General features: G+C 39.4%; 1 long non-coding RNA gene across 1 annotated transcript; it reads right to left on the bottom strand.

Moving 5' to 3' along the window:
• Positions 1-7,756: 7,756 nt before the first annotated feature.
• On the bottom strand, positions 7,757-9,963 carry LOC146424411 (uncharacterized). Its single transcript, XR_014846704.1, has 2 exons — positions 9,887-9,963; positions 7,757-8,193 (listed from the first exon to the last, which is right to left on the bottom strand). It is a non-coding gene; the product is annotated as an uncharacterized LOC146424411 (long non-coding RNA).
• Between the last annotated feature and the right edge of the window lie 2,543 nt (positions 9,964-12,506).

Below are 12,506 nucleotides of genomic sequence, written 5' to 3'. Positions count from 1 at the left end.
AGAAACTTTTTTTCTTTTTATATAAGGAGATGTAAATGCACACTCTGTACAAATGATATATGACAAACACATAATCCTATAGGTGAAAAGTATTGTTTTTAAATAGAAGAAACTCCTAAAATAAAAGCACATTTTAGAGATCTACCTAAAAGTTTTTAAGGTACTTATTTTCAAATATCTCTCTCCACACTCATACTTCCAATTTGTGACTATTATCAGTTATTCTTGTCTCAGCTGTAAAAGCTTTTTCCAGGAATGTTCAGTCATATTGTGCTATGCTTCCAGCAGGTCTCACTAGTTGAATATGGTCAGCACTGTGCTTTTTACAGCCAAGGGAAAATAATGGAGCTGATCCAAATTTCTTCTGAATCAATATTACGCTCAGTGGTGTCCTAGAAGTGAAGCTATTCTTTTTAAGGAGATCAAACAAGATCCTGATTGCTCCTGCCTTAAGAAATCCTTGATTTTTTTTGGAAATTGAAGACTGGCTTAAAGCCAGATTAAAATTCGGAGATAGCTTTCTGTTATTTTAAATTTTCCTTATGATATCAATTAGCCCTGATGCTCTGTCCTAAGGCTTTGATAATGTCGTGTTCATATGAATGTTGTTATTCACCCTTAGGGAAATCTCTAATGTTGTTTTTTGACCCTCTCAGCACTAGTGTTTTTTGTGTTTTGTTGGTTTGTTTATTTAGGATTTTCATTGTATATTTCCTTTTCTTAGAATTGTGACCTACTGAGAGGTAACTAAGCACCACCTTAAAAATTTAAATGAGTGGCACATTTTTAGAAGGTTTTTTTTTCCCCAAAGAATTTTAACTCTTACAATTTAATCCCTTTATATGAGTAACCCTCCAGAATACAGGTATCTCTGAAAAGCTGGCAATATTTAGAGATACTGAGTTTAAAAAAATAGCGTTGTTTCATAGTCCACATTATTTTATAGTTTCCAAATAGCTATTTAATTCTTACCCCCACAAACTACTCCATATATCAGTGGTGCAGTATGATTAGGTGTGTCACACATAGTCTCAAAAAAGGATAACAGTGAGAAAATGTTCATGCAGGAGATGAGAAATTTTAAGGGGAGTTCAGAAAAGCTTAGTGAGGATAATCCAAGTTTTAGTTATTTGATTAAAGAGAAGGTAATTTGGGATTTTTTGTTTCTGTCTGTCTGAAGAAAATACAGCAACATTCAGTGAAATCAACAAGATTCAAAGAAAACCATCTAATGGAGTAAAAATCTGTGTGAGCATCAAAATTGGCCAAAGCAATGGTTAAGAACCTGAAGATATTTTTTAAAATCTGGAATTTCTTATACTCGAGTCAGGGACCACCACAAAAGGTGATTGTTTGTTGGTAAGTTCTTTCATCTTCACTTGAATTGTTCAATGAGTGATGTCACTTTGAGGGACAAAAAACAGGGCTAAATAAACCTCTTGTGTAATCTGGTATAACAACTACATTCTCTTGCTGGAAACTCTGTGTCATGGTAAACAGAGTTTTCCAAAATTATGTTTGATTGTAATAGTTTCCTTGGTGTAGTAGGAATAGAACAAACATGCTATTTGAAGCCAGAACTTTGCTTTACATGCTCAATACATATCAACTCAATTAAAATCAGTTGTCTGTTATTATTTCAGTTGCCATTATATATTAGCATTTTTTACGAAAGATGAAATAGCCTGCATCAGTTCTTTAAAAGTACTAGTGGTACCAGTACTAGTAGTACCAGAAAATTCTCCACCAGAGTTATAAGAAATATACCCCAGAAATAGTTCAACAATTCTGTTTACACTGAGGAGCAGGAGTGGCAAATATTTCACAGAGGGCATTGATTTCTACAAATTATTTTATTCACTATTTTTGGAGGGGTGAGGAATAAGAAATGACAATTTCTTAACAGATCATTCTAAATGCACAAAGTGAAAACAGAATTATCCCTATTTTATATAAAAGACACTCTAAATTTCTTGGAAAATAGTTGATTCATACAAAAATATGTCCCTTAGAAGAGGGCCAAGGTTTTGGTATAATGTGCTTCTTGCTAGCACACAGTGCAAATCTAAGGTGCAAATGGAAACTTTAACTTACACTTTTCCTCTGTTCAATTTGGGAAGAAGAAATATCTGTTATGTGTACAGGGACAGTACTGTCACATGCAATCTTAGATGAATTAAAAGAGAAACATCCTATCATAGAACAAACCATGAGACTATTTTTGCATACCACTGAGCTGTTCATTTTGTAATTTCACTGAGTTAATGCTACTGAATATCTTACAAGCCTTAACTTCTTGAAGGATCAGACTCTTCAGTGCCAAAAACATATGTTTATGAGCACTTTTTACAACATATCTTTGAGTGACAATAAAGTGAAAAAAAAATCACAGCCAAAAGTTTTATTTTGCATATGATTCAAAGGAACTGCTAATGAGCTACACCATTTATCTTCAGAGGAAGGAGAAGGAAGAGAAGGAGAAGGAGAAGGAGAAGGAGAAGGAGAAGGAGAAGGAGAAGGAGAAGGAGAAGGAGAAGGAGAAGGAGAAGGAGAAAGAAGAAGTGGCGAATAAAATTATGAAACATCTTTGCCAGCTTCTTCAAACTATTTTAGAAAAATGCAGGCAAAGGTTAAATGCCTTAAAATTTTTGACATTTGCCCTTTTATCCCAAGGAAATTTTTCCAACAGGCTTTTTTCTTTGTGTCTTTAAAGTTATTTGTCAAATATGCAATGGAAGAAAAGCCCCATGATGAACTTGAGATATGGCAAAGCCTTAGTAACTGGAGTATGTGCTATTTTTAAAAGAGTTTGTGGACTCAGAGCCCTGTGCTCTTGCTTTCAGCTATAAGCTGGCTGTGTTACTCTATGTTTTCTTTAAGTGTGATTTCATCGAGGTCTGTGTTCTGTCTGGGTGATGTATCTCAGTGCAAACAGCTCACTGTTAGCCATTATGTACCTATTAGCACTGATTGCTTTCTGATAGCGCTTCACCAGTTGGTTTCACTCACTTTGACAGGTTTGGTGCTTTGTTTAACCTTTAAACTAGTGGGGCAATAGCACTGCTGACAAAATTGGAGAAATAATTAAGGAAAACTTAGTCAAGGCATAAGAAAACAATTGTAACAAGGCAGAGCCTTCTGGCCAGTTTGAATTGTCAGTTGATATGCAGGAAAAGGATGGGGCAGACATGTGGCCAGAGCACAGTACAGCATAAGTATAGCTATTTCCCATGTAATCTGCAAGAATCCAGTTTAAAGAAATTATTACTGCTTTACTAATTTTATTTTTTCTCTCTGTAGGTGCACACTGTTCTAGGCCAGGCAATAATTTTTTTCCGTGTTTTTAAATGAATGTATAACAGCAGTGAGAGTACTTGCAGGTTAGGGAGCATTTCCGTTTTGATGTGTAAGGGAAAAAGAAAACCCAAGTATTTTAAAATATTGTCTGTATTAAAAAAAAGCCACAGAATCACACAATAAGCTGAGTTGGAAGGGACCTACAAGGATCACTGGGTCCAACTCCAAGCATTGCACAGCATGATCTTCAAGAGCCACACTGTGTACCCAAGAGTTTTGTCCAAATGCATCCTGAAATCTGTCAGGCTTAGTGCTGTGACCACTTCCATGGGGAGCCTGTTCCAACCACCCTCAGGGTGAAGAATCTTTTCCTAATATCCAACCTAAACCTCCCCTGAACACAACTTCAGGCCACTCCTTTGGGTCCTGCCAGTGGCCACCAGAGAGAAGAGCTCAGTGCCTGCCCCTCCTCTTCCCCTCACAAGGAAGTTGTAACTGCAATGAAGTCTCTTCTCAGTCTCCTCTTCTCCAGACTGAACAGACCAAGTGACCTCAGCCACACCTCACATGGCTAAAGGACCCTCAAGGACCTTCACTCTCTTTGTTGCCTTCCTCTGGCAACAACTTAAAAAGCTGCCTTCCTCTTTAACAGTTTAGTACATTTTTTATATTATGATGCCCAAAACTGCACACCATGATCAAGTTGAGGCTGCCCCAGCCCAGAACAGAATGAGACAATCCCCTCCCTTGCCTGGCTGGTGATGCTGTGCCTGATGGACCCCAGGACACACTTGGCTACTAGGGCACTGCTGACTCCTGTTCAACTTGCCACTGATCAGGACTCCCAGGTCCCTTTCCATGGCACTGCTCTCCAGCATCTCATTCCCCAGACTATCCATACATCCAGAGTTGTCCCATTCCAGGTGCAGAAACCAGCACTTTCCCTCATTGAACTTAATATGGTTGGTGATTGCCCAGTGCTCTAATTTGCTGAGGTCTCTCTGCAGGACCTCCCTGCCTTTGAGGGAGTCAATAGCTCCTCCCAGATTTATATAATCTGCAAACTTTCTCAGTATCCCTTCCAGTCCTGTGTTCAAGTCATTTATGAAACTGCTGAAGAGCACAGGGCCGAGGATGGAGCCCTGTGGAACCCCCCGGTAACAGGTCACCAGTCTGATGTCACACCATTCACTATCACCCTTTGTGCCTGACCTGTGAGCCACTTGCTCACCCATCCCATGATGTGTTTATCCAGCTGTGTGATGGATGTTCTATCCATAAGGATACAATGAGAAACTGAATTGAAAGCTTTTTTGAAATTCACAAAGATTACATCAACTTGCTTCCCTTGATCAGCTAGGTGGGTTATCTTGTCATAAAAGGAAATCAGGCTTGATAAGCAGGACTTTCCTCTCATGAAGCTGTGCTGGCTGTAACCAATGACTACATTGTCTTTCAGGTGTTTTTCGGTACCTCCCTGAATGATCTTCTCCGTAAGTTCACCAGGCACTGAAGTAAGACTAACAGGCCTGCAGTTTCTGGGGTCCTCCTTCTCACTGTTCTTGAAAACTGGGAGAATGTTTGCCAGTTTCCAGTCAGCTGGGACTTCTTCTGATTGCCAAGACCACTAAAAAATCACCTAGAGAAATTTTGCTATGACATCAGCTAGCTCTGAGGATTCTTGGATGAATCCCATCAGCCCCCATAGATTTAGAGGGATCCAGCTGGAGCAGCAGATACCACAGTTTCAGGGTTGACTGGGACCTGAATTCTTGCACTCCAGACTGGGACCTGAATTCCAGCTCAGGGTACTGAGATCTCCTTTATCCATCACCAATGCTGAAGACAGAGACAAAATGCATTAAACTCCTCTCTCTTGTCCCTGTCCTTGTTTGAGGTGACCATCCTCATCCTGTAATAGGCTGAGATTATTTTTACACTGTCTTTTGCCAGTAATATATTTGAATAACCCCCTTTTATTGTCCCTCACACTTCTGGCTTCCTGGCTTCCTGGAACTTCCTGGCTGGGTGCACCAACGATCAAACAGTAATCTACCCCAAAATTAAGCATTCCTTTCCAATTTTTAGTCCTAGTATCTTAAAACACCCATTCCTTGTGTTGTGGAAACACCACATCAGAGGTCAAAACTAGAGTGTGCTGGAGGAAGCACACCTACACACAGGAAAGACCATCTGTCTGTGTTCCCATGGAATTACAGACTTAGCGCATGTCAAGAAAGAGTAAGGAAATTAACAAATGGAGAAGAGGCAACTGCTAGTTATCTTTGAGGAAATAAAAGCAATATTTTTAGCACTATAAACATGGTCTCAGCCTAATGGCATGTGCAATAAAATCATTTCTATAGCTGCTTTTTGACAACTTGTTCCAAAATTTTCCTTGTGAATAATTTGTGTGTGTGAATGTGCAGTCAACTAAACCCTGAGTGTGTGATTGCAAAATTGTCTGTATGGCAATGTATAAAAAATTAATCATTTAAGTATCTTTTATGAAAAATATCATCATTTTTATTGAGCACTAGGAAGATATTTGTATGAACATATTTTAAATTGGTAAGTCATTGATTTCTATTTAATGCTCTTTGCCACTGTCTGTGTATTAAAGGAGTTTCATATGGTTCCAGAAGTGGAAAGATTTATATAATAACCATTAAAGAAATATGTCAGTTTAGAGACTGGTAATCAAACATTTGCCTTTTGGTGTTTTTTTCCCTAAAATGAACTTTTATTAACTCAGCTAGTGATATTATTATCAGCTAGTGATACAAGAATGTTGTTCAACCTTTGAATATCTTTCATTTTATCACTTTTAATACATCTTTAATATTTAACATTCATCTTATTATAGACCGCGATCGTGAGATGCATGTGTGGTTTCCACACAGTTTTAAAGTTCAATGCACAGTCACAATTCTGAGGGGAGATTTCACACATTTATGAAAAACAAGGCATTTTTGCAGTAAAGTTACAAAGTGTGAAAGAATTCTTGTTTTATCTGCCTTACTTATCATGTTTATGAGTTATTTTGCCTCGAAGTAAATTGACAAGTTGTCAATGAACAATAGACACTGCTTCAGCTAGGCTTTTCACAGGTTCAGATGCCTTTGGGCAAAAGGGCTAAATCTGTAGTTTGCAATCTAGCATATGGAGTACTGAAAAAAGTGTCAATGGGGTGAGAGACATTTACTGAGAATTCATATGGCTGCTGATCTCTAACCAATTCATTTGGTCTGCATTTTATGAATTCATGTCTAAGTGCTCTACCCTTGCAGTTAGATTTCAATTTACATATAATGATCCAATTCCACTTATTCCTGCTGTACTGCTGATCTGCTCAAAATAAATACTTTTATTTTCATCACAAGCAATGGAACCTGCATCTTTAATAATAAGCCTCTCTTTAGAACAGCCTCATACAGTTTCTCCATATTCCAGCTTTTTGTTACAAGAACTGCACTATAATCCTCTAATTAACACAATGCTTTATATCTTTATGCCTACCCTCATTATAAGCCCACCCTCTTGAGGTGTCGAGCATGTTGTACACTTTATAATAAGATTATTTTAAATTCTCATACTGTAGTATGGGAAACATTCTCATTTCCTTTATGTGATGTTGTATTTGTCAAGAGACCTTAATGCACAGAGGTGAAAAAATGTGGTGTCAAGAGATTACCTAGTTTCCACATACTCTTAAAAAATTTGTATGTGGTAAAACAATGGCAGCTGAGCTCAGGATTACTCTCTTTTTGGGGTATGAAACTTATCTTGTCATTAATATCTGCCTTCTCTTTACCTTTCTGAGTACTGAAGGTAAGGGTAGAACCCACAAAATTCACAGTTTACCTGGCCAGAGATAAATTTGCCTTACTTAGACATGTGTTACCCATGAAATCAACAATGTATTTTTAAAATAAGCTGTAAGAAAGCTGAACTGTTTTGCTAGGAAGTATTTCCACATTTATGTAGTTTAGGAGCATTATATTTGACAATTAGCATAAGAAATAGTACTATGAGCAGTGAAAGTAATGATAAATGAATGACAAAAGGACACTAAATTAGACTGGTTATCACACTTAATTAAGGGATAACTGTGGTACTTGCTTGATGTCAGTATCTTACATCTGACAAAAAAGGACAAGTAGCCTATTTTTGTTATTATTACAGCCAAAGTAAGTACAACTCAAACAAGGAGTGATATAAATTATAAATACATCACATCATGTAATGCACTAGTCAACCTGAGGAAAATAATGAATGCATTATATTTTAATGACTTACAAACTCTTCAAATATTAATGATCATAAAGACTATTGTGGCTATTGTATTGGAATATTATTTAGATTTTAATTATCTGTATGCAGCAATGAAGCATGTTTTCCAAGATCCACAACTGCATGCTAGTTTTGGCTTACAGAGAAACACAGAGGCTATGAGCAATTCTATTCTTAAAAGATTTATTTAAACTCGAGAAAGTTTAAAAAAATTGTCACAAGAAAAATTCCAGAAAAGCTTTTGCTGGAGGTTGCCTATCTTGTGCCAGCTACAAAGACAATGTCTTTTCGAAGCTGTAATACTTGCAGAATACCAGGCAGCCTTTGAAGCAGTCTGTCTCTTCACTCTGCCTTTTCATTTCTGTGAAAATTGTACTGATCATAAAATGAAGCACTATATTTCTTCCAAAAAAGGTTGAATCATCCTCCGTAAAAGAAAAGAGAGGAAACATGAAAGCTCATTTTCAGAATTTGGCTAGATTGAAAGTAGATGGCCATCGTTAAAGTAGGTGGATGTGTGAATGACCTCATTGTTTCTGTGGGTTAAAGGTCATATTTTCCCCTTCAGATTTTTTTCTCCTGCTGTGGCAGAGCTCAGTACTCCTGAAAACAAAACAAACAAACAAAAAAGAAAAGAAAGTTCGTGAATTTAAGAGAGGAAAACAACAAATGTGTGAAGAGTAAAAGTCTGATACAGTTAGGGTAATTACTTTTCATGCTACCCAAGCTCTGAGCCATGATTGTCGTCCTGCTTGTTCATGAAGGGCTGGGAGAGAGAGAGAACATGGCCTAGAACTGGGCAAGGACCAGCTAAAGCAGGGAAGCCCCACTGAGGGTCTGACATGCCATGTCTCAAGAGCCAGAGGACCGCAATGATTTTCCTGCCCCAACAACAATTATCTCATGGGAAGGCAGCATCTCCCAACACTGGGAGAGATTTGCTCCCCCAAGCAGCAACAAATTGAAGCTGGGTGTCTAGACAGCCACTAGAAAGCTGGCATATCAGGTTCTCTCCAGCTTGTTTCTCTTTCAAGAGCTCCAACTCTTCCCTCTACTCAGGATGCAACTTCACAGCTGATGCAATTTGCAGCTTGGTGCAAAGTGAGGTTGTTTATGATTTTACAGCAATCTACTAGCTGCAGAAATTTAGAAGATGCTTCTTATGTGTTATCTGCGTATTAAAAAACAAATTAATTCAACTTTATTTCATTCCTGCTTGGGACTTCATACCTTGGTTTCCTGTAAAAGTTCAGTAGGAGTGACCAAACACTGTCAAACATAAATTGGAGAGGTGAAAAGTTTTGTGGAAAAGTACTCAGTGGGCCAGGTTTATGCAACCATGGCTGAAGGAAAGTGCAGGGGTAAGACTGAGCTGCACGTGATGGTTTCTGAGCTCAGCACTGAGCTGAACAGCACTTTAGGACCCGAAGCCCTCAGCAGCCAACCAGGTGAGGAGGGGGCAGTTCCAGGAGCAGCCCAGAGTGATTTAAACAGCTCCAGGGAGAAGAAGCGACTTGGAGCGCCATGAACCCACATCAACACCTCCTCTATTAAGCAGAAAAGAAGGGTAGTTGTAGTAGGAGACTCCTGTCTGAGGAGAATGAGGGCCTGCTATGCAGACTGCATCCAACCCACGGGGAAGTCTGCTGTCTCCCAGGGGTCCAGATAAAGACATTACTGTAAAACTCTCCAGCCTAGTAAGGCCCTCTGATTACTATCTGCTATTGGTTGTTCAAACTGGCAGCAACAAAATAACAAATGGAAGTGGAAAGGCAATTAGAAGACATTTCAGGGCTCTGGGATGACTGGTAGAGAGGAGTACAAGTGGTCATTCCCTCAATTCTTCCATTAATAACACCTAATATCAAAAGGAATAGGCAGATTCATTAGGTCTGTATAGCTCTGAGGCTGGTGTCAGTGGAAGAATTTGGGGTTTGTTGACCATGGGAGGACCTACTCCACATGTGTTCTACTGACACCTGACAGGCTGTACCAATATCTCAAGGGGGAAAAAGAGCTCTAGCACAGCAGATGGTAGGGCTTGTTGACAGAGCTTTTAACTAGCTTGGAAGGGGAAAAGGGACAAAACCACCCTCACCAGTAAAGAGCAATGGGATGGTGTGCCAAAGGACCTTGAGGAACCTAATGGGATCTCTCAATCCACTTTAGGAGGTGTTGGCTACAATACAGCAAGCATGAAATGTTTCTACACTAATGCGCACAATACCAGGAGCAAACAAGAGAAGCTCAAGGCTTTCACTGAATCCCAGAGATGTAATATTGGGAAAAGTGAAACCTGGTGGGATGGGTCCTGTTGGACTGTTCCTGGTTCTTCAGGAGGGACAGGCAGGACAGAAGAAGCTGGAGGTGGCACTGTATGTAATAGAAGGGATAGAATGGCTGGCAATGACACACTTTAGAGCCTGTGAGTAAGCATCAAGGGGCAAACAAATACTGAGGATGTTATCATGGGAGTCTACTATAGACCTTCTGGCCAGGATGATGACACCAACGAACTGTTCTTTGCAAAACTAAGGGATGTTTCCAAGTCACCTGCCCATGTTCATGTGGGGAACTTCAACTTGACAGAAACTAACTGGGAGCATCCCACAGCTGTATAACCTAGGCAAGAAGATTCCTAAGAAACCTGGGTAACAGCTTTATAGGAAAGGTCCTAAGGAGCTGACTCTGAAAAGTGTCCTCCTTGACCTATTGCTCATCTAAAGAGAGAATCTCATAAGCCACGTGGAGATTGGCATCCATCTTGGCCACAGTGACCACAAAGTGATCAAGTTTAAAATCTCTGTTGAGAAGAGGAAAAGCACCAGAAAATCCTCAGCTCTGGCCATGAGGAGAGCAGACATCAGGATGCTCAGGGAATTAGTAAGATCCCCACGGAAAATGTTTTTGCAGGTGCTGAGGTCCATTGGTGTTGGTCACTTTTTAAACATCACCTCCTAAGGGCAAAGGAGCAGCAATTCTCAAATGTTGGAGGTCAGTCAGGTGGGGCAGAAGGGTGGCTTGGCTGAACAGGAATCTTCTCTTGGAAATAAGGCAAAAAAGGAGGGTTATGCTCCGTGGAAGCAAAGTCAGGTGACATGAGAGGAATGCAGGGATGCTGCTGCCATTGTAGGGAGAATATTTGTGTGGCCAAAGCTCAAGTGGAGTTGAGGTCCTTACTTACACAGCATAGTTACTAATTTGTTTTCAATTTTATCTGTGGGTGTTAGAAATAATTTGTCATAGTTTTTCAATGAACTTCACTACTATGGGAATAATGGAAGAGAGATGTGCTGTACAGATGCATGGCCACCACTACACTAAGGAGAGAAAATTCCAACTCTAGACTATTCGGGTTTAATTTTTCTGCGGCAGACAACTTAGTTACACTCCCCAAACAGTACAGATATAGACAAATCACAGTAATGAAACAGCTATTTTCTTACTCCATCTTTCCCAATTACCTTTCTATGCAAATTATTAGTGCACTAATTGAACTAGTGCAGTATAAGACACTTTGCAGAGTCCACAGTTCTTAATATATTATGAGTGAGACTCAAGATATTACTGCTTAATATATTATGTGTGAGACTCTTTAGTCACCTTATCAGTTAAAATAGTTTAAATACACTTGTAGCAATACCTTTACTTATTTATTTTTGAAATTCACTCTTTCCCCCTACTCTGTTAACCTTCCTTTCAGTCATGTCAATTTGCAGAGTCTCTGGTGCTGCGTTCTCTGTATTCAAACTAAAGGCAGCCTTCTTGGTTGCAAAGAAGTGAATCCCTTGAATGTGTACCCGGAAAAGAGCATATTTCCAGAGTTATAAGCTGTTTTGAAATGGTGATTAATGAGAAATAGGAGCCTGCATTAACAGTTGCAAAAAATTTTTAATGCAGTGACTGGGCTCACAGAAGTGACTCCATAAACACCACACAGGTGGGAAAGGGACCTGTGACCTTCCCTCCGAGCAAGGCTGTTCACCAGCTGATGTTATTCTCTGCTGATTCTCATCTTGCAGAGCCAATAACAAGCACTAGGGAATGCTTTGCAGGCTCTCCCAAAAGCCCCTCTTGTCTTATCTCCAGCTGGTGTAAATCCTCCAGACCCTTTGCAGCCAGTGCAACCCTGAGACATTACTGAAGCTGAGAATAACACCTCTTTGATTCTGGTGATTTTGGAGGCCATGCAGTGGAATGCATGGCACAGGTGAAGGTTGCACACTAGAGGTAGTAGTGAAATAACTACAGCAGCATTCCAGGTGTTTGGTGTTTGTTTTGTGCTTATTTCACTGCCATCCCTACAAGAACTAATGTAAATAACAAAGCAATTCTGATGTAATGTCATGAGTTCTACAGGCGGGTCTCTTCCCCCACTCCCAAAACTATCCTGGCTCATAGATGTGGTAGAATTGAGAATCTGAATAAAATCTTCAACATTTCCCAAAGAACTGGGAATATAGCATTGCTTTTCTCCAGTGCATGAAAAAAAGTGAAAATAGGGCCTTCAGTGAACGTGTAGTTCATAATTGCACCAGGTAAAATTTGGTGGAGTTAGCACAGTACAGTCATCGCCCAACATCTAAAGGCTGTATTGCAGTTTGGTATTTGAATCAGGGACCAAGCCTAATTTCACAATATTTTCTATGTCTTTATTTTCTACTAAGGTATGTTTTTATGTTGAATTTCAAAATTAAAATTGCATCCACACAGCTCCATTTATTTTATAAAATATTTTTTGAACAGCACATGGCAGATTAAAAGGGCTTAGCTGTGTTGATTAACTATCCAAATGTTTAATCAATATGGCAATAGCTAGATGCAGCCTATCTGTGAAAGACCTTGGTGAAGTCCCACTTGCCTTATTTCCCACCCCCAAGTGAGACATCAGTGAATGACTACATAGCCCATGCATA

This window comes from Lichenostomus cassidix, chromosome Z (assembly GCF_008360975.1).
Source record: "Lichenostomus cassidix isolate B80296 chromosome Z, HeHo_3.0, whole genome shotgun sequence".
NCBI classification, from domain to species: Eukaryota; Metazoa; Chordata; class Aves; order Passeriformes; family Meliphagidae; genus Lichenostomus; species Lichenostomus cassidix.
The sequence above is the reverse complement of the archived record's forward strand: the minus strand, read 5'-3'. Positions and strand labels throughout refer to the sequence as shown.